General features: G+C 41.2%; 1 protein-coding gene across 4 annotated transcripts in view; it reads left to right on the top strand.

Annotated features, from left to right (window-relative positions):
- Window positions 1-21867, top strand: part of LNX2 (ligand of numb-protein X 2) — a 95351-nt gene that overhangs the window by 40016 nt on the left and 33468 nt on the right. The window contains exon 1 of one of the 4 annotated variants that reach the window (XM_066620678.1): window positions 222-324. The exons of 2 other annotated variants lie outside the window; for them this stretch is intronic. The gene's annotated coding sequence lies outside the window, so the exon portion shown is untranslated. Of the gene's footprint in view, window positions 1-221; window positions 325-7584; window positions 7621-21867 lie in introns of those variants that run through there. One more of the 4 variants, XM_066620679.1, reaches the window with a different exon arrangement.

Here is a 21867-nt window from a genome sequence, read left to right as displayed (position 1 = left end):
TACTTGCTCTATTGTATCTGTCTCTAATAATACCATGTATTATTGCCATCCAAAGAAAAGAAGGAAGGTAGGAAGAAAGAATGTGTGCAAGTGGGTATGTTTAACAACTCAGGTGGTTTGAATATCATATGCCATACGTTCTGTGAGCAAGCCTTGTGTTCATTGTTTTTGCCTCTTGATTTTTCCCCCACACTACCTCTGTAGGTTACAGTTACATCCAAACCAGCTCCCCATGGTTTTTGCTTGCCCTGCAAATCCTGAACAAATCATGGCTTGCGATTCTGGTGAGATGTGTGCAGTTTCTTCCCAGGAAACTTTTAAGAGGTGAGTGAGCACCCATGCATTTGCAAGGGATCTGTTGCAGTTCTCTAAGAATATAGGAAAAGCCCTGCTCTTCCTGTATCTCACAGTGGCCCACTAGATTCCTCTGGGAGCATACAAGACAACAAGATACCTGTATCTTCTTGCAATTCCCTTGCACCTGACACTCAGAGATAGGCTACCTCTAAAACCCAGAGATTTTTAGAGGTCATCACAGCCTGTAACCTGTAATGGACTTTTCCTCTGTAACACCTGAATGTAAGACCAAAGAATCCTTGCTCACCTCCATTGCCTAACAGTGTTTGGCAACTATTTAGCCATTGACCAGGTTAAGTATAAAAGGTTAGAGGGGCAGGCACCAGGGCAGGAGCAGCAGGTTTACTGTTTCTCCCTCTGCAATGGAAATGTTAAAGAGAAATGTGCTTCTCTAGCTGGCTGATCTGGCAGCTCTTCTATGCTCATTTTCCCCCCTTCAAATGACAGTGGAGTGCCACTGTTTTAACATCTAGGTGTTTTTGTACAAACTTGGAAAATAGCCATACGCTTTCTTGCTTGTGGCAGGTAAAAAAATCACCAGCAGGCAGTCGAGCAGGGAAGCCTTTATAAATTGGAGAAAGATGTGATTTTCTTTCAGGCAGTTCATATGACATAGGCATTATTTGGCAGTGAGAGGATGGTAAACATTTCCATGGGCTGCTAACGTTTGTGGACTTATTTGCAAGGCTACTTGAACAACGTATGTTAGGAGATGAACAAGTAGTGGTTCAAAGCATGATAGTGTGAATCTTGTCTTGTGGTTTTGATTGCGTTTTGTTCTCTGTGCCAATATATAGCATTATAGACAGACTATTTTGCTATATATGTTAATGTTTCAGAACCAGCAGCCTATATAATCAGAATTGCTGTTTGTAGATGCAATATATGTGTGTTCTCAACAAGTACTTAAAATTCTGAAATATAGGATGGAGCTGTCTTGCTATACTTGGAGAAGCATTTGTATGCTTAATCCAAACCCAAAACCAGTTGTAAAGTCTGATTTATTTAATGTGCGCTCCAGGGGAAGCTGTTCAAATGCTAAACCCCATGAATTCTTTTAACTTTGACAGGTGCCACTATAGCAGGTACTGAACTGTGGTTGTCATGGCTGAGCTTGCATTTATGTGCCATTATGTGAGAGAACCAATTTGCTGTGTTTAAAGCAAAGCCTGTAATAGATGGCTGCAGTTAGTGAGGGGGCTGACTGGTGCTCTCATTAATTATTCCACTGGTATATTTTGCTTATCCCGGCATGCTGGCAGCCTTTCCTTTCGAAGTTCAGTGTTACCATGTGATCACCGCCTCCTTCTCCTCCCTGCTTCACAGGGAAGAACAATGCCTATCATCCCGTCCCTCTCTCCTTCATGCAGGTATGTTGTTGTGCTTCTGACTAAATGGCAAGTCAAAGTGTGAGAGCTTGTGGAGGAAGGAATAGAGCCAAAGGTGGCTTTTATATCTGCAGCTTTTGTAGTTCTTCTTCTGTGCCGTCAGCCTACCTTGCTGCAGAGGATTTGTAAGGAAGGAATCCTCCTTGGGTGGTCTCCACCCCTACCCCAATAACCTGCCTTGCCTTCAGAAGCAGAAATCATGCTTTAGCGATTGCATTTATGCTGAAGAATTATTTGGAACTTTTTTGGGGGGGGGGGGGGGGGAAACCTCATTAGAAGCAAAAATCGAAAAGGGAAACCAGTCCCATGCAAAGTCCTGTTGTGCTGAAATGAAGAAACTATTTTGTTTAAAAATTTAAAAAGCAATGGAAATAGCTCTCTTCAGGCCATCAAATTCGTGCAGACTCTTTTTTTTTTTTTTAAGCAGTACATGACATTTGAAAGGTGGCTTCTTGAATGTATTTGGCTCACTGTATCATGTTTTGGCATGCCATTCTCATCACTACTTTAAAATATTACTGTTGGAACGCAGCATTTCTTTGTTTGGTCTTTCTTTTTAAATGCTCAGAACTCCATCTGTCAAGATGTTACTGCTGTTAGAAGGAAGGATTCATACTCAGTAAGCAGGATGCATGGAGGGAGGGGAAGAGGAGAATTGGGGTGGGGGGGAGTATGGGAATATATGCAATGAGCAGCACAACACAAAGAGAATTGCCTATTTTAATGATCCCAAATAAGACCTCAATTTCACTTGTCAAGCCTAGTTCTATTATTTGTAGAGCCTGTACTCTTGTATTTAAAAATCATGAAAAGTAAATCAAGGCATAATATAAGATGTATATTGCTAGTCTCCTAGGATACATTATCAATAATCTGTCTCCTCTCCAATAATCCATTACAGTTCTCCACGGTAACCTTCACAGAAAGATCTCTAAGGAGTTTAATTGTTTAAAAGGGCTTGTGCAAAAAGTTTTCAGTGGTAGGTATAAGCATCTGCTCCATTTTCAAACTCAAAGTGTTTCACTGTCAGGTTTTAAAAAGAGAGAAAGGATTGTCAAATAAGATAACACTGCTGTTTATCATTGCTTAGCTGGTTTTCCTGTCTTTCCAAGCCTTCTTGATAGTAAATTTATATTTGATAAGACACATGGAAGAACTGTATTTAGAGATTTTTATAATGAACTTGTTAATAAGCTCCCTCCTGGTCACATTGACAGTAACTCCACTGTCTGTTTCCCCTTGTACCTGTTCAAAGGCATAAGCACATGGGGAGAGTAACCAAAAGCCCTTTCAGGTGTTAAGAACATAAGAACAGCCCCACTGGATCAGGCCATAGGCCCATCTAGTCCAGCTTCCTGTATCTCACAGCAGCCCACCAAATGCCCCAGGGAGCACAACAGATAACAAGAGACCTGCATCCTGGTGCCCTCCCTTGCACCTGGCATTCTGACATAGCCCATTTCTAAAATCAGGAGGTCGCACGTACATATCATGGCTTGTAACTCATAATAGATTTCTCCTCCAGAAACATGTCCAATCCCCTTTTAAAGGCATCCAGGCTAGATGCTGTCACCACATCCTGCGGCAAGGAGTTCCACAGACCAACCACACACTGAGTATAGAAATATTTTCTTTTGTCTGTCCTAACCCTACCAACACTCAATTTTAGTGGATGTCACTGGTTCTGGTGTTATGTGAGAGTGTAAAGAGCATCTCTCTATCCACTTTATCCTTCCCATGCATAATTTTGTTGGTCTCAATAATGTCCCCCCTCAGGCGCCTCTTTTCTAGGCTGAAGAGGCCCAAACGCCATAGCCTTTCCTCATAAGGAAGGTGCCCCAGCCCTGTAATCATCTTAGTCACTCTCTTTTGCACCTTTTCCATTTCCACTATGTCCTTTTTGAGATGTGGCGACCAGAACTGGACACAATACTCCAGGTGTGGCCTTACCATTTGTACAACTGCATTATAATAGAAGCTGTTTTGTTCTCAATACCTTTTCTAATGATCCCAAGCATAGAATTGGCCTTCTTCACTGCCGCGCCACACATTGGGTCAACACTTTTATTGACCTGTCCACCACCACCCCACGATCTCTCTCCTGATCTGTCATAGACAGCTGAGAACCCTTTAGCCTATATGTGAAGTTTTGATTTTTTTGCCCCAATGTGCATGACTTTACACTTACTGTAAACATGGACAGTCTCCTTGCTTGCAGAACATTATGAGCCTTGCCCTCACCTCCAACATGCTTCTCTAGCCCCATCCCCTATTCTCCCCATGAGAACATATGTCTGTGTCAACAAAGGCTCTTCATGGGGAGAATCTCGCACTGTGTAAAGCATTTGTCATTGCAGACAGATGGTCTCCAGGAAACAGGGTGGAGCTAGGAGCATGTGGATAGGGCTGACTGGGCACTCACAATGTGGAAGGTTAAAATGGTTAAGCGGATGAAGTCAGAAGTGGAAAAACTTGCATATTTTTACAACACATGCTAAAAGTCACAGTCAGTTTGCATCTTCATCCTATTGTAGCGAACCTGCTTTTGCCAGTCTGTTTACCAGAGCCACAGTTCAACTGACACCCTGAGAAGTGATCACTTTTTTTAAAGTCACAGGTCAGAAAAGCAAGTCTCTAACCAATGCTTGAGATGTTCCACCTAGAAAAGAGGCTGATACTTCATGTGAACTTTTGAGCACAGGCCTGCTGTGCTAAATTCATTTTGCTGCTGCAGGCTTTGTGGGGCAAAGAGGTATGTGGGGCACACTGAAGCCATCCCCCTGGCTGCTGGGACTTTGTTAGGCATTTTCCACATATTTCCAAACCAACCTTTACACCTCCGGGGACTAGACAGATAAAAATGGAATCTGAGCTACTCTGGATGCTGGCAGTCTCTACTCAATACCACACTGCATACTTTTTCCATTCTTCCAAATAGTTGTGTTTATGCATAGTCCTGTTATGGCTGATGTAGCTTTGAACTGATTGGCCTCCACAGTGCCTGTGTCCAAAAAATAAGAGATTGAGCAAAGTGACAGGCAGGAATTCCAGGCTGCCCCATCACTGCTGGATTGATGCTGTGGTCATTGCCTGACAGACCTCTGCCCTATAGGAGTTGCAAAGAAGCAGTAGTTTATGGGTTGGGACCATAAACCATTGAAACCCAGCTCTTCATTCTTTTGAAAGGAATTTCCTGGGGTGGATGGTCTTGATTCCATTGACCAATCACAGCATTCTACACCTTGAGCAAAATGCAGTTGTGTGCAAGATTTTGGACGCTTTTAGAATAATAAAAAAAAAACTTAAAATAAAAAACACAAAAAAATTTTTAAACTGCCTGTCAACATACATAACCAAGTTCGTGCCCTATTGAGCGTACAATCTAAATATTCACACAAGGGTGATATTCGAGGGAGGGAAAGGGATGGAGACAATTTGGGTCTTTGCTTCACATGATTCATCGATGCACTTCCTCTGCAGCCATTTCCTCCTAAACAAAGAGGCAAATTCCCAGATTGCTGTATTTCCATGCCCTTCTCCACTACTGTTACCTTGTTTCAACCCGTATTTCATTTCATCCCTTCCACATTATGGCCAATGTAGCTATTTTGATGCCAAAGACAGGAACCTGACACATCAGTGCAAATTCCAGTTGAGACATCTTAGCTCTTAATATAGCTTCTACTGGCAACAAGTCAGTTTGCACTAATAAAAGCTATTCAGGATCTAGTAATTGAACTTGTGATGTATGGCAGCCCTCCAAGAAGCTTGAGAAAACCTCCTGTTTTGCTTCCAGACTGGGCTATTCTGAGCTTTTGGAAGGGGAAGGAGTCTATTGACTAAGTGGTGCTCCTTTGTAAGCCTTGTTGAAATGAATGCCAGTTGGTGTGGTGTGTGCAATGGTTTCCAAACTGGCTCCTTTCATTCTTCCTCTCTGCATTTGTGGATCCTTCTAGAACATGTCATAAGTTTTGTCTGTTTTTCTATTGGCAGTGTGGCAGTTTTATGGGGACTCGTATCACATTAGTTGAGTCCTGGTGTATAAATTCAGGAGAAAGAAGTGGTAGGATGCAGGTGGAGGATATCAATTTTGAATGTCCACCATGTAGAAACAAATGCACTTCATATAAAAATCTAGCACATCTGAGTGAGAGAAGATTATAGCCTAGTCTTCTCCCTTTCTGCTAACTTTCTACTTTCAAAGAGTGTGTTTTTGTTTTTAAATACAAGGAAGCATTCCAAAAAGGCACCCCCCCCCACTTAGTCTAATGGTACAGTCTAGTTGACCATCTCAAAACTCTTCCACTTTACTCCCATGTTCTACTGCATGTGTACTTCAGACCTACAGACCCTTAATTTCAAATTCACTTCCAATATGCTTATAGTGTTGCAATTTCTAATGGTTTACAAATGAGGCAAATCACCAGGCCCCCTGATGTGCACTGGCCTTACCTGTACCTCATCAGTGTGTGCTTTGAAATTGCTCTGTAGTGTCATGCAAATCAAGTAAGCTGTACAGTGCCTGATACCACTATGTTGTATAAGATTTCAAAGGTAAACCTAGAAGGTGAATCAGCGCTTGTACCCGATAAACTGCCATGTGGCTTTTTCCGACAGTGCTGCACTACCCTTGGTTTGCTTGACCCCTCATCTACTAAAGTTTCCCAGCCTGTGTACTGAAGCATAAAAGTACAAAGTGCCCAAGAGCAGTCTTGTAAGCTACAAGTGGTTTGCAGTAGTATGACTAGATAAGTACAAAGTGTGCCTTTTTATGGGTTGTGTGTTAGAGAGGATTTCAGAAGATGCCCTGTGATGAGGCATACCTGTCGATATTTCCTCTTCTACACAGTGTCTTTGAAGAAACAGAAACCTCCTCACTTGCTCCAACCCATTTGCAATACTGAGTGGACTTTCCATGAAAAGAAGTGCTTGAATTATCATGCTTTTCTCCTATCCTCTTGATTTGTTTTTAATGTTTGTTTCCCACTTATGGATTGTGTTAATTGTAAAGACCCAATCTGGAGTTATGAATGGTTTATGAAGAGTGTGGATTGTGGAGGAAAGTGTAACATTCTTTCAAAAATGAATTCAAGGGAAGGGCAGGGGGCTTAGTTTGATCTGACAAAAGCTTTCTTGGAAATCTCTTAATGTGTTTCATGGTTGTAGAATTAAGAAGATTGAAATAAGGGGGTGTGTTACGTGCAGCTATTGCCACATACAAGCATCATTATCTTAATTTGTGTATTCTTTGTCTCCCCTGGAAACAGACATGAGTTTACATAATCATCTATTGGCCTTTTGCCTTTGAAATGCCTATCCGCAGGCTATATTTAAATCCTAACACTAATATTGATAGTGTAGTTACACAAAGAGTTGTTAATCTTTCCAAATGTGATTTCTGTTTACAAGAACATTTAAGAGTGTTGCATGGGCTTTGTTTGCATATTGCTTGTGCACCTGTGGACCTTGTTTCAGTTTAGGATTTGAGTTAATTTTAATCAATACAATTCCACCAGTACAAGCCCCCATTCTTCTAGAATATTCTTTGCAGTTCTTTGGCACTTTGAGCCTCTGCATAGTTATCATTTCTTACATGCTTGCACTCATGGCCAAACTTTTAAGTACTGTGGAGCTGTCTTTTGGGGGAATCTTAAGAAGCTGCAGTTTCCTAGCTTGCTCATAGTACAACCACAATTCAGAGTTCTGTTACTTTTTCAAAACCCTGCATATTTTGGGACCTGAATTGCTACTCTTACATCAGTCTGACTGCCCACACACTGATGTCTTCATTAGGCAGGTGCGTCTGTCTTCTTAGGTGACATGGATGGGAACTGGACAAAGAGCCTTCTCAACTGGAGCATTGGAAGACAGCCAGGTAGCATGATCTTTCTTCCCTTCTACATTTGGTTGAACATGTGGGTAGAATGTAAAAAGAGAACTATAGTAGTCTGAAAAGTTATTTATGACTATATCCAGTTTGACTGGCATTGCGTTTAGTCACTATGTTACTAATTAATTTTAATGAATCAATGCAGATTTGGTGTTGCATTTTAATAGTGGATTGAAATTGTGTAAATGTTCGGCAATCTCTTCTCCATGTTGGCAACTGCCCTATTTCCTCTGTCTTCGTCATTGTGTTCACGATGGCTAGATCAAAATGTTCTATGAGCCAGATTCAGTTCATTGGCTGCCCATTGAACCATCCTGACATGGACTGTGAGGTGCACTTGCAGATTTCTTAGATGACTTCCAGCAATTCTTAGCACACTCCTCCACATTCTAATTACAAGCAGTCATAGTCTTCAGACAGAGCTACCACTTGTGGAGTTTTTTCTGTGCTCTCTGTTCTGAGGATCCTTTCCTTGACCCAGAAAAGCAACAGTCCAAACAAAAGTTGTGCCTGCTGGTTTGGATAATGGAAGAGAATCTTTCTAGAGAGGAAATCCTAAACCTTATCAGCCAGTCTTACATTTCTGATGGTGACCACTTTCTTCACTGTACTTGAAATAGAAAATCAGACTGTTATATAGATAGAGCAGTGGCTGTTAACCTATTTTGGATCTTGGACCTCTTTGAGAATCTGATGAAAGCTATGGGCCCACTCCCCAGAAAAATGATGAGAAACACATGTATGTGCAAAATTGTATTTGCATCAGGTTCACAGACCTCCCTGAATCCCATCCATGGACCCCAGGTTCAGAACCACTGAAGTGAGAGAATACTGGCAGGTAGGGCTTTTAGAAGCAGAACTGTTCTGTTTTGCTAAACCTGTAACAGAGATGAAAATAGCACTGCAGGTTTCTTATGTAGAGACATGGCAGCTGAATATCTGCCATGAAATATAAAGAAAAGTTGACATACAAATATGGAATCCTGGCTAGTAGAAGTTTTAAAAACTGAGCTATCCTGTTTTGCCATACCTGGGCCAAAGAGGTAGAAACTGTAGTCTTGTAAGCCAAATATTTTGAGAGGCAGGGGTCTGAACATACCGTATACAGGTCCAACCTTGTTATACACGGATTTGACTCAACACGAATGGCCGCTTCAAATGAGAAGGAATGTGCTGATCCCTGGAGAAGGGGAAAAATGCACCCCTTTAAAATGCTTTTCTTACCGTTGTAGAGATTTTTATCTCAACTTGATGAGAAGGGCCCTTTAAATTAAAGGAAAACAGTCCTTTACAATAGTTAGACAGAGGGCAGTCAGCTGACAGTCCATCAATCATTCTCTCTCCAAGCGACCCCTCCCTTCCCCTAAACACATTAAAGAAAGATAATCCTTTCTAAGCCCCTGAGAGAGACTGATTATTGGATTGTCGTCTTAATGACTCTATCTTAACATCACAAGCAAGTCTGTTTTTAAATCACCTGAGCACAGGGACATTGTTTTTTAAATTGATTTGCTATAATACGATTCTTGCCATCCATGTGAGTTCTGGGAACGGAACCCACGCAAATAATGGGACTCAACCTGTATTGGGTAAACCATCATGAATCAATGTAATGTAGCAAAAGCCTAACTATAGGTAGTTCAACATCTTAAAAGTTACTTAAAATTTATAATTATATTTCATAAATATTTTATTCTAACATTGGAGGGAAAGCACCAAGTTTTTCATCAGTGGTCTCAGTAGCTGTGCTTCACAAAGCCAAACTCTAGAAGGCAGGATGATGATTTACTTTCTACTAAGCAACTGCGAGAATTTCATCTGCATTCATTTGTCCTTTATCGCCATAAGTACAAAAAGGAGAAAGTGTTTGAAGCATTGAATGTTCAGGAAAGGGACCCAGAATATCCATGTGGAGGGGTGGACCCCAGCCCATTGCTACACCATTTGGAAGGATACCTTTTTTAATGAAATGACTTCATCTATTCTGTGCTCCGTTTGGGACACACTCTGATTTGGATGATACAAATTAAGCTTTTTAGGGAACTTGGAGTTCCCTGCCTTGGTGCCAAGAGTTGGACTGGGCCCTTTGTGAGTGCAGTGTTTGCCTGATGTACAAGTTCAAATAGCAGGTATCGCATGCTTTCCTGCGTACATGCTCTCTGTTTTAGGTTAGATAAAGCAAAAGACTGGATTATAAACCAGTTTGGATTATTGGAAAGGTAGCATAAAATCATTTTAAGTAAAAGGTATAAGAGTGTGGATAAATTGAACATTCGAAAATACATTGTGAAGAGTTAGTTTTATTCTAGACATTTAGTATTAATAATGCAGGAGGATCAGTTCTCTTGTTTCCATAACAAACGTTTTTCTTTCTGTGTACTGATCTTTGGAAGCCTGTGCACTTGTTTAAAACAATTGGTTGTGACAGACCATGTTAGGCTCTTTGTAATCTAAAAGAACACCCCCATGTGTTGAGAGTTGTCAGATTGCTTGCACAGAAATTTCATTCCTACAAGACAAAATGTTTGCTCTCCTTCCTCCCCAGCTCACTTGTCAGTGAGAAGGAATTGGTCTGGCTAATTATTCTTTGGCTTTTAATTATGTGACTGCAGGTGTAAAACGCCTTCCCTCAAAGTGTTCTGGCAGTGCCGTGTCAGTATTTTTCTCAACCGAAAAGGTTCATACCAGACATGATGTTAGAAGCGTTGTAATTGTTTCCATCTGTCTTGCTTATACTGAAATAGTGGCTGTGTGTGTGATTAGATTGGGACCTTGGCAGATAGAAAAGTGGATTTAGCTATTTGCACTGTGGTCCTGAAGTTGCCATTCTAAATATATTTTATCTGGTTGAGCTTGAGTTATTTATGCATCTCAAAATATTTTATAGCTAAACATTAATTCAGAGTCCTAAAAAATACTGTGCCATTCAGGTTGAAGAGGTGAGCAGGATGAAATAAGATGCGAAATATTTATCTGTCTTGTCACATCATTGAGCTCCATCTAGGTCAATATTGTCCACACTGACTGGCAGTAGTAATTCAGATTTCTCAAAGAAAGATCTTTCCCTGACCTATCTGGAGATGCCAGGGATTGAACCTGGGACCTTTTTGCATGCAAAACACATGCTCTATCACTGAACTACAGTCCCTTCCAGATGTACTCTTCTATATGACAAGGATTGGCTTCCAGTCATGATGACTAAACTATACTTTTGTGTTTCAGTATTTATGTCAAGAAAATATAGCTTCATATATTTCTCCATGTTCTCTGTGCAAGCACGGAGATCAGATTCTGAGCTTGGGCAGAAGAATGTTTTGGAACCTTCTAGAGTTAGAAAGTGGGGGTCAGGAACTCATGCCCCTTTCCCTGTAGGGGAAAGCCTCTGAGTATTATGTGTACCTCAAGGGTTTGGGCAAGCACTTTCCTACTCTTTTGGCCACCACCACAGTAGCAGTTTAAATAATATTCTATTATTGCTAGGACTTTGGGGAGCATTTTTACCACTACAGCTGTTTTTGTCCTGTGCCAGCCTTGCAAATAAGATCACAAAAGTTACAGTACACAGACTTCAGAAGCTTCTCAATTTACAAATGGTCAACTCATGAATGTCCCTGAGCAACCCTCAACCTTTAGGCCCAGCATCCTCCTTTGATGTGAGTATGCATATTCCCCTAACTCTTGCTGTCTCCCTTTTACCCCCAAGAATCCCTGTATTTAGCACACCCATTTCTCTAGCAACTGGGTCACTATTTTCAGTGTTACTGAGTAGCTCCTTAGCATATTTCACAGGCATTATTGCTGGTCCATCAATACTTACAGAACTTGCAAACAAAACTACTTCTGAACAGACTCCTGGAATCTAACACATTTGTAAGTAGGGGAGCTTCTGTAATCCATTTTATGCATTTTTGTTAGTTTATTCCCTAAAGGAAAAAAATAATCAGTTTTATGGAATGCTTGCCTATCTGGATGAATGCAGATAATTCTTTTTCATCAGGGAGATGGCAGAGCAGGCTTGTAAATATCCAATCTTTAAAATGCTTTAAAACCCTGCTTTAAATGTACGTACACTGGCAACAAAATAGAACATAATAAAATAGCAGGAAGATTAAAATCTAGCTTAAGTTTTGAGATATTTGCCTAATCATGATCATTTTAAAGCCAGCCCAAACAAAGAAGGACTTACCTTGTTTTCTCTTTGAGCTTAGGCAGATGAGAGAGAGTCTCCCAGTAGACCCCATTGAGGTATCTTTCTGGGTGTCCCTTCTGTTCTGACCTGCTGCGTAAATGGAGGAAGTTGAGTGTTGTGGATGCAGTGCTGTGTTTGGACATGGGGATTTCAGATCCTTTTGAAGTCAAGAATATTCTAGAATGACTTTGGGCAAGCTCAGTTAAGCTTGCATTTTAAATGCAACCTTCACTTAATTTTCCTGGAAAAGGGAAATCTAGAAAGGTTTTTGGTTTATCATTCTAGGTATGGAAAGTGCTTTCCTGTACATACACACTGCATACACACTGCACAGAGAGTAGACCCATCTGAAGTGTGATACTGCAACAGTACATTTATTGATTTTTGCCGTGTTCTTGAGATGTGGCTTATAAGAGAGAGTATGATCCAAAGTTACTCCAAGATATTTTGGATGGGGATTGTAAGTGAATAGGCTATTTAGATAGACCTTCGGGGCTGTATTAGCTAGTTTATTATTAAGTTGGAAGCATGTAGTCACTGTTTTGCTGATACTGGGTATTAACCTCAGCACAAAATTTTCCCAGAATCTTAAGGTCTTCTGAGAGGAGGCCATCCAACACTTCCATGTTTTTTTTTCCTGCACTGCTAGAGCCAGATCGTCGGCATATCCAAATTTACGTCCCCTTGTTACTGGCAAGTCTGAGAAGTACAGGTTAAATAGCGTGGGTGCCATTACAGAGCCTTGTGGGAGGCTATTGTTTAACCTTCTTATCTTGCTTGCATTGTCCACCATTATGATCTTGAAAGACCTGTCACTTAGCATATTGTTCACTAATCGATACAGTTTTTAACAGGGGATGATGTGACACAGTTTATATAGCAGTCCCTCCCTCCACACGGTGTCATATGCTGCAGTTAGGTCAGTAAATACAACTGTGGCTTTTAAACCTTGTTGAAAGCCAGCCTCAGTGAAGCTTGTCAAGCTCAGCACCTGGTCAACACAGCTACGATTTTGTGGAAAGCCCGCTTGTTCTACAGGCAGGTGTTCATCTATTATAGGGCCAATTCTGTTTATGATTAGTTTCTCCAAAAGTTTGTAACATGAGCTCAGAAGGGCAATTGGGCAATAACTGTCTACTCTGTCTTGCGGTTTACCGGGTTTCAGAACTGATATTACTTTAGCTTTTTAAAATTCCGGTGGAAGATGTCCACTAGAAAGTATGTCCGAGAAGAATTTGCCAAGCCACTTCCTTGTGTGTCTCCCAGAATGTATGAAAAACTCAGGATGGATGCCATCATAGCCAGGGTCTCTGCCACACTTCAGACTACTGATAGCTGCGTTGATTTTGTCCATTGAAAATGGGTGGGAAAATTCGGGATGCGATTGGGACAATTGCCGGAAAGCTGTAAGGGCTCTCTTGATGGTAGTAGAGTGCTCTTTCCCCCTTGGGGCTTTGGAAGGGGATACAACTCGAGAGGCTACTTGATCAGGAGTTACACTGGGTATTTGTCATGCGGGTTGACTGGCACCACCCAGTTTCCTTAAAAGGCTCCAAGCTTTTCGACTTGATTTGCTGAAATTTAATGATGATGTAAGTTGTTCCCATTTCTTACGTTGGGCTGCATCCATACTGTGTAGAAGGTCATCAGCAATCTCTGGGTCACCTCTATGTAGGAAGGTCTGATAAAGTTCTTCAGTCTCTTCATTCCACCCTGGGATGTATTCTTGTCTAAATCCTCGGGGAATGTTTCTTTTAGCTGCGGCAATTATTGCCCTCGCAAATCTTTGATAATTTTGGCTTGTAGGTGGAATCCCTTGTATGGTCCTGTCAAGATTTTTGGCGAATTTAGGCCAGTTGGCTTTGTGGAAGTTCCATCTGGGTCTGGGAGTATTGCAAATTAAAGGAATCTGAATTCCAATTTCAAGCAAAACAGGGCGATGCTGGCTATGTGGGAATTTGTCCAGAACTTTCCTGGTTATAGGGACAGGCTGCAAATTTAGGTCTTCTGAGGCAAAACATCTTCCCAGAAATGCCCAGAAACTGGTAGATACATAGATGATCCTACACTTAAGGTGCCAGATTTCAACTTACTTTGTCAGCACTGGAAAACTTTGAATACCCTACATGGTGTTTGTCAGGTCTCCATGTTCAAATGGGGGCTAGTATCTACCCCTCAGTGTGATTGCAGGTTCTCCCACTAAACCATGTACCACATTGTGTCTGGTTGCAAACTGAGGGCATATACTGGCCCAAGGTCTGACTTTTTCTATGAAGGTAATTCTGTCCTTGAATGGCTGCATGAACTGGACATTGACATTTGATCTAGTCTAACTGATATATAAGTCCATGTATTATATGCCATATGTGAAATAAATAAACAAGTACATTCATGCTTATATTTATAGCACAACAATGCTCTTACTGGCATTGTTATGTAGAAGTATGATGAATGCACAAGCATTATAGGAACATAAGAGAGGCCTTGCTGAATCATCATCCAACATTTGCTTTTCCACCATGGCCATACATACATTTGGGAAGTCAACAAGCAAGACAATACCCTCTTCTACAGTTGATATTCAGTATGTCTCTGAATGTGGAGATTCCATTTAGCTATCTCGGCTTATAGCTGTTGATCAGTTTGTCTTATTTAACCTCCTGTAACACTTTTTAAAAGCCATCTAAGTCTGGTGGCATTGCCACATGTGGCAATGAATTCTAGAAATTAATTGTATGTTGTGTGAAATAGAACATTCTCTTTGTCCTGAAGTTGCTGCCAATCAGTTTCATTGGATCACGTCTACTTCTGGAATTGTGTGATGCCACTCGAGGGAGACAGTGCCATGTCTGCACTGAACATGCAAAGCCATACTGTTGGAAACTTGCATACAGTTTGCAAGTTTTACTCTAGCACTGGCTTTTGCCTGGACAAAATTTTGTTCAATCAGATGCTTCAACAAGAGATTTTGCTGTTATGCAAGAATTGTCAGCTCTCTGGTGTGGGGTTTTTTTGTGTTTAACCATTCTTAGGCATACAACTTTGTTGGGATGAAATTCAAAATGCTATAAATATACAGCATTTATGGTCCTGAATGTGTAACTCTCAAGTGTTTTTAGGTTCAGTATAGGCACTTCATGTTGCAATTGGCATATAGGAGACCTTTTTGTATCCTGTTTGCCTTAAATTGTTGCTTGTTAGGCTTGTTGCTTGTTATGATGATAGTAATGCAGCTAGATTTTGTAAATCGCATTAGCTTTCTGCTTTTAAATAGGTAGCATGTTCTCAAGCTCCATTGACTTTAGTGCTGCCTCTGTACAGTATATGGACTTTCAGTTCTGCTGTTTAGCTTTTTTGTGTTGAATCAAATCTCGTTGCTCATATTACCTATGCACTGCATTTCCTTCATTGTGGCACTGTGTACCGGTGACTTTGCTTTAATTCCAGAAAACTTAACACCTTTTTAGTATGCCTGTTCATGTCAATCAGCCATTGTTAGTTTCATGTTCACTTGCCAAAAAACTGAGCAAATGTAACTTTGAAAATTCTGTTTGCCCCCAAAGTTGAAATCTTCCCCACCCACTCACAAGACCACTTCTGCTATTTCCAAAGCAAGAATCCTGAGATACCTTATCCCTTAAGTCTCCCCCTTTTCACTGTGATTTATTTTTCAGACTCTGAAGAAGAACAAAGAATAGTCTGGAAAGGTGTATAATGCTATTGCGTTGTTAAAACTAAGTAGGCAGCATGCAAACACAGGAAGCACATTCACCGCTGCGCAAATAACAATGTTCACTCCAGAATGGTGTTCAAAAAACACTGATTTGTTTTGTGTCCTTGTTTAAAGTAGAAGACTCACCCAAAACATGGAGAGAAGTAACAGATCAATGTGAATCGGCATTTGAATTGCTGGTAAATACGTCTATTACGCACTTTGTGACAGTGAGTGGAAGCCAGGCCCATCCTAAGGGAGGAAATTTGGTACAACTTCAGAGAGATCTCATTTTATGCAGCTTCATACTACCTCACTTCAGCTGCTCTGCACTTCCTGAAGTAAGAAATGTGATAAATTAACAATAAAACAAATCCTAGTGCTGCACTGGGCCAGAAAGTTATTAAAGTGATGTCCCATTTATCAACCCTCCAAAGACCAAGGCCATATATCACCCAGCACCCTTCTTATTTCTGTTCTTCATTTTTGCTTTGGGGTGGTTTGCCTGCTTTGTTTGAGTGGAAAAGCACTTCTGCTCATACATGGTGTACACATGCACATGATTTCCCCAGATTCCTTCCACACATTTCATACTATGTTGCAGTCCCTTTACACAAGAGGTCCTCTGCTTGAGGGTCAGCTACCATGGGGTACTGCCGTGGGATCGATAGGACAGAAAAGCACCATTGCATGAGTGGAGTTCTATATGAGTTAACTGTAATATCCGTACTCCCTAGGTGTCCTCGTGACATTTTATTTATCCTGTTCTAGAGACTGGAAATAGTTTTGCTTTTGTTTTAAATAATACTAAATACGCACACAGTTGTGTGTTCTGTTTTGCTGGTGTATGTGAAAGAAAGGGACACTTGACATTTCTTGATGGGATAGCAGAACAGCCATGGCCTCACAAGATTAGAAAACCCCCTCCACCAGAAATGAGAGGAAGGATGAGGAATGTGGTTATGTTATAGCATGTGATACTACAACTGACTTTCTACTGCATCAGTATATTTAAAAGATTTCTATCCTGCCTTACTCCCTCCCCCCCCCAAAAAAAATCAGGGCAGTTTACAATAATAAATTAAAATGCAATACCATGAAAAATGAATGCTTTTATACAGTAAAAGCAGCAATGAAAGTATAATGAACATGTGGCTCATGAAATTTTGCCCGTCACACAGATATTGGGTCTAAAACTTGGCATAAGTGAGGGAGCTGAAGTTCAAATTGGAGAATTTAGAATGCAAACTCCCCCCCCCCCCATTTGAGATGCCTCATCTCACTGTGAAGTGAATCTAGACCTTTCCAAATTCGGGACTGAACTTATATCAAGGTTTGTTCATCACCTTCACTACCAACCAGGCTTCTTTCTGTTCTGTGTCACCTTTCTTTCCCCTTCTTCCAAACTTGGCAGTATGGAGAGCCATACCGCAGACATAGGGGCTTCAAAGAACTTGCATTTACCAAGAGTCCTTACACCTGGGTCATTGCAGCATTCTGGGTACCAGAGAAGGGGAGACGGAGAGAATTTGCTGTGCCTGTTCCTGCCTCCCCACCAGGTAAGTAGGGGTAACTGGGAGATCCCAGGGGTACTGGGAGGAAAAAGGTCCCACAATCCTCTTGCTTTCTGCAGTCTCTCTTTGAGTGCTCAAATACCTGAGGCTTGTACAGTAAATATTTTTTCAAGTGCATGCGAAGAAAAAATTGCTTTTTGCTATCTAACAGTGCAGCTCTGCAAATATTTGCTCTGAAGTAAGGCCCATTATATTCAATCAAATTTACTCCCCTTTATGTGTGCTGAGGATTGCAGCTTAAATTCAGGGCAAACCAATGGGAATTCAACCTCTGTTACAACTGAACATCTTGGCATTTTTGTTTAAAAAAGCATGTTCCTAACTGTTAGGGTGTCAAAGATATGCTTGGGCAAAGCCTGGCAATATCTCAGAAGCTGCAAGAAATTCCAGTGGTGTGGGCCCCTTCCGTCCCCAGTTTACTTTCTCTGCCTCATGACTAGGCCATTCAAAATCTAATATTGATTATGGACATTTAATAAAATGACTGGGCAAAGCATATACAAGTTGCAGAATTTAACTTCAGAAGGGAGCACAGTTCTGATTCTGTTGCCCCACTCTTATAGAGTACGCAGAGCTCGGGGTATAATTTATTTCCACAACCTAATATTAGCTTTTTGTAAGAAAACATACAGGAGGTGTCCTTGAGAGAGAGGAGTTAACACTCTTTTTAAAAGTCGTTGCTGTAATTAAAGCCTGAAGCTTCTTGTTACTATGGAAACCCAAAGCAGCTCAAATATGAATCGCAACTTCCAGGGCTGTACTTAACTTGGCCTTAATATTCTCCATTTCTGAGACTGAAGTGATGCTTCAGGTTTTTTTCTTCTTTCCAGTGGGTAAAAATCTGGTTGTATAGATGAGTCCAAGTGATTCTTGAAGAGAGGACACTTGTGGCACCTGATAGGTTCCTTCTAAGGTAGAACAACTACAGAATGAGCAAAAAGGCACTCAGGAAAGCAGAACTGCTGTCTCAAAATTTTGCCTACAGCAAGCTTGCATTGTTGGGGCAAAGCCCTGAAACCTGCTGTGTTGCTTGAAAGTGCCATGCCTTTCTCCAGTCCTTTTGTCAAGCCCCCTTTCCACACCTACTGTAGCGATAAATATCCCCAGGTGTGCATACAGCAGGAGAGGGTGAAGGCAGCCAAAAAGACCAAGGAAGGAACAAATGGAAGGAATCTTGGCTCCTGTGTTTCTTACTTAATCTGTAGTGTAGTTTTAAAGGGACAGGGCCACCCAATTTTCGTTATCAAAACGTTATGTTAACTGAGGAAAAATATTAATAAAGCTGAGAAAAGTGAAGAAGGAAGTGGCTTTATTTGGCCTAGCCAGTTTTCTGCACGTTTTTGGAAGGCATGTCCCACCACAATTTATTTACCTCCATTCTAAGACATCGGAACAGCTGCTAGACTTGTGTGCCTATCAAATGGTCACATAATCCTTTTGTTTTGCCTTACTAGGTCCCAGTGGAGCGCTTTGCTTCTGAAGAATTTTTTTATGGGGGGGAGGGGGGTCCTAGCTAAATGTAACATTTACAAAATGACACTGACTTTCAGGAAAGAATTGTGTTGCTTGACACTGGTACTGTCCAGTGGGAACTTTATACCAGTTCTGTGTGCATTTTTGATAGCTGGAACACTTTTTCAGATTGGAAGAAGTTCATTTGCCCCAAGCAGTTGACTTAAGATCATGAAAGGATCAAAATTATCTGTAACTCTTGGAGGTGGACCACCACCTGAGTTTCTGTATCAGTTGTTTTGATTATTCCTCCTGATTAGAATAAGGCAAGCCAGAGGAGTAATTCATTCAAAGAGGTTATGTCCTCCTGAAAACAAGTTATCTTGCTGAGTCTCTGCAGCCAAAGTGATTGAATGCCATAAGCACAGCGATGGCAGATTTCCTGCTCCTAGCAGAAACTGATTAAAAACAGGCAGGGCCAAAGCAGCAACCATTCAGTTGAGCAGTCAATCTCCTATGTGGGTGAGTGTTTGGGGGTCAAAGCAATCTTTAAGTTGTCTCTCAGGATGGTACCCCAACATGTTCCTAAGGTATGGTAGTGTACCTGGGGATCATTGCTTAACTTTATGCAACCATAATATATATGTTTATCTCAGTCAGAATGCATGTATGACCTGAGTTCAGGATTGAGTTCAGGATTTTCTACATATAAAATATGCTTGTGGTGCTAGGCAAGCGTGACATCTCCGCAAGAGAAGTTCTTCTAATGCGAGAGATGTCTTCTCTCCAATTATTCTGCATTTTTGTACAAGATGTGAGGCCAATAATCTGCTTTCATTTGAAATATACCAATATTAAAAGAGGTGAGTGCTTTTAGAGTCAAGGCAAAGCAAAACATCTTTGGATAGGACAATCTGACTTTTGGAGTATGTTCTAATGAGGTATTTGTACTGGAATATTCACCTGATAATTGCTTTGAATGACCTTTTGGCACAAAAGATACTTTAATAAACAAAAGATGAACCTCCCTTAAGTCTTCATGCTCTGTAAGACTAAGTACTGCACAACCTTAGCTAGATCCTTTCTTTGTATAGTCTTGATATATTATACTTGGCAATGGCGAGGGGGAAGGCTGCCACAAATTATCTCCTTCCTTATCTCAAGATAAACTTGACACCACTCTAATCTTAGCATTCACTTTTGCCTGCCCAGCAGCATTTCTAACTTACTATGGTCAGCATCTTTCCCAAGCCATTGTAATATATTAATAGTTGATACGTAGTTAGCACTAGGATGGCTTGGCAAAACTTAAAGAAATAAAAGCAGTGTGCAGGCACTTACTGTCCTGTGGAGAGCAAACACATGAAGGCTCTTCCAGAACATGCTGTGCTAGCCCTGCTAGCAGGTTGAAGCAAGTCATGCTTGATGAAGGGTGAAGCCATCAGAAATTGACATAAGCATTGCTTTTGCTTTGCAACACCAGATGTTTGTCATGAAAAATATGACAACTTTAAATATGGAGCAATTTATGTTGTCTCTAATTAACCAGCTCTATCACTGCCTAATTAAGACATCTGGCTAAGTCCCCACATTAGGTGCTACAGTTTGACTGAGTACTAGGGTGGGCTGAACACCTGCTTGAGAGCCAGGAAGTAATTAGGTTTAAATCTGAACCCAGCTGATGGCGGGAGTCTGTGGTCAAGTGACCTATTTACCACTGCCAGACCTTGCTTCTGTGGAGTTGAGGGGGAGGCAAAGGGGGAACAAGTGCAGGCTCTCCTAGATGTTCAAGCCAGCAAGGAAACCTGAAGCCTTTAATAGGGGTCAGGGAGCACCATCTGACTTTTTTGGCCTACTGATGTCAGAGACTTTCTTGGTTGTAGCCCTGCAGCTGGGTGATGGTGCAGAAGCTAGCTGCCTGCCTGATATTCCTTTCAGGTTGCCAGTTCAAGACCTGCTGCAGGCTTGACTTCTGTCACACCTGTGCCCCATCTTTTCTTCATTGATCTTGGCACATGGGGAGCAATTCTTCATGTCTCTTGGTGCACCATTGGGTAATGCAGGTTGCATTTGGTTCCCCATCTCTGAAGCCAGAAGATCTTGGGACACTATCTAGCAGTGATTTTTGCCAGGGTTTCATCCAGGGGTCAGCTGTACCTGAGGATATTAGGGTTGAATCTGGGTCTTCTTGCATCCAAAATGTGTGCTTCACCAATGAACTCTGACCTTTTTCCTTTTGGAAGTGGCTCTTCAGGGTCTTCATTAGTGTCCTTTCCCATCTCCTGCAGGAACATTCTATAGCATTGAGTCTAAAGGGCAGCCTTTTCATTAGTTGATAATTACAAGTTGTCATGAAGAGTAAACATAAAGGGGACAGGTCATTGTAAGTATAACTCAAGATCAGCAGTTCCCAAACTGTGAGCCGTGGCTTCCCAGGCAGCCATGGAAACCAGCCAGGAGAGCTGTGGAATCCTTGCAAAAAAAAAAACCACTGACCTATACAATGTATAGGATTGTGGCCCTAATGGGGAGCCATGGCCAATAACCAAGTAGGTCAAGGGAGCCGCCAGTCAGAAAAGTTTGGAAACCTCTGAGCTACTGTATTTGAAGAGAGATAAAGTACAGCAACATCAGGTAGTATCAGTGTACATGCTAAACAGGCTCATGATGGCATGTAGAAGTTTGAGAGTATGTTTTCCAGAAGCTACTGACAATAACTAGCAAGCATGGTTCCCACATCATCTCTGATTCAGTGTAACTTGCAAGCTGCAAGCCACTTAGGCCATTGTATCCCAGGGTAAGGGACTATTTTTCTTTGTTTCCTCCCCCTCCCAGGAGAAAATAGCAGATTTAATTTTGTAGTAGCCACATCTTAAGATGGTGGGATGATGTGCCTGTTTACTGAAGAATTATAGTTATAAGCATCATCTAGTTCACGAGCATGTCATGAAAAATGAAAAACAAGTTTTGATGAAAAATAGCCACTAAAATATTTCTTGTGCAGCTGGCTATCCAATTGTGGGCTATTGCTCAAAGTACTATAATTTTAAAGGATAGATGAGGCCATCACCTATGCTATTCGGTTGTCATCTTGAAATTCCAAAGGGCTTATTTCGAAGTGAATTATATGTCTTGAAAGACATGGTTGTAGCACTTTTCTTCTGATACTTGTTTTCATCTGCTTGCAGTTCTCCGTCACTACCGTTATAATTATAAAGCAATTTTAGGCATTGTGAATAGTCGTGATGGATGCTAGTACGTAAGTAAGAATGAGTGATTATCAAGACCTGCTTCTCACTAACAGT

Source organism: Tiliqua scincoides, chromosome 3, assembly GCF_035046505.1.
Source record: "Tiliqua scincoides isolate rTilSci1 chromosome 3, rTilSci1.hap2, whole genome shotgun sequence".
Classification (NCBI taxonomy): Eukaryota; Metazoa; Chordata; class Lepidosauria; order Squamata; family Scincidae; genus Tiliqua; species Tiliqua scincoides.
The sequence above is the reverse complement of the archived record's forward strand: the minus strand, read 5'-3'. Positions and strand labels throughout refer to the sequence as shown.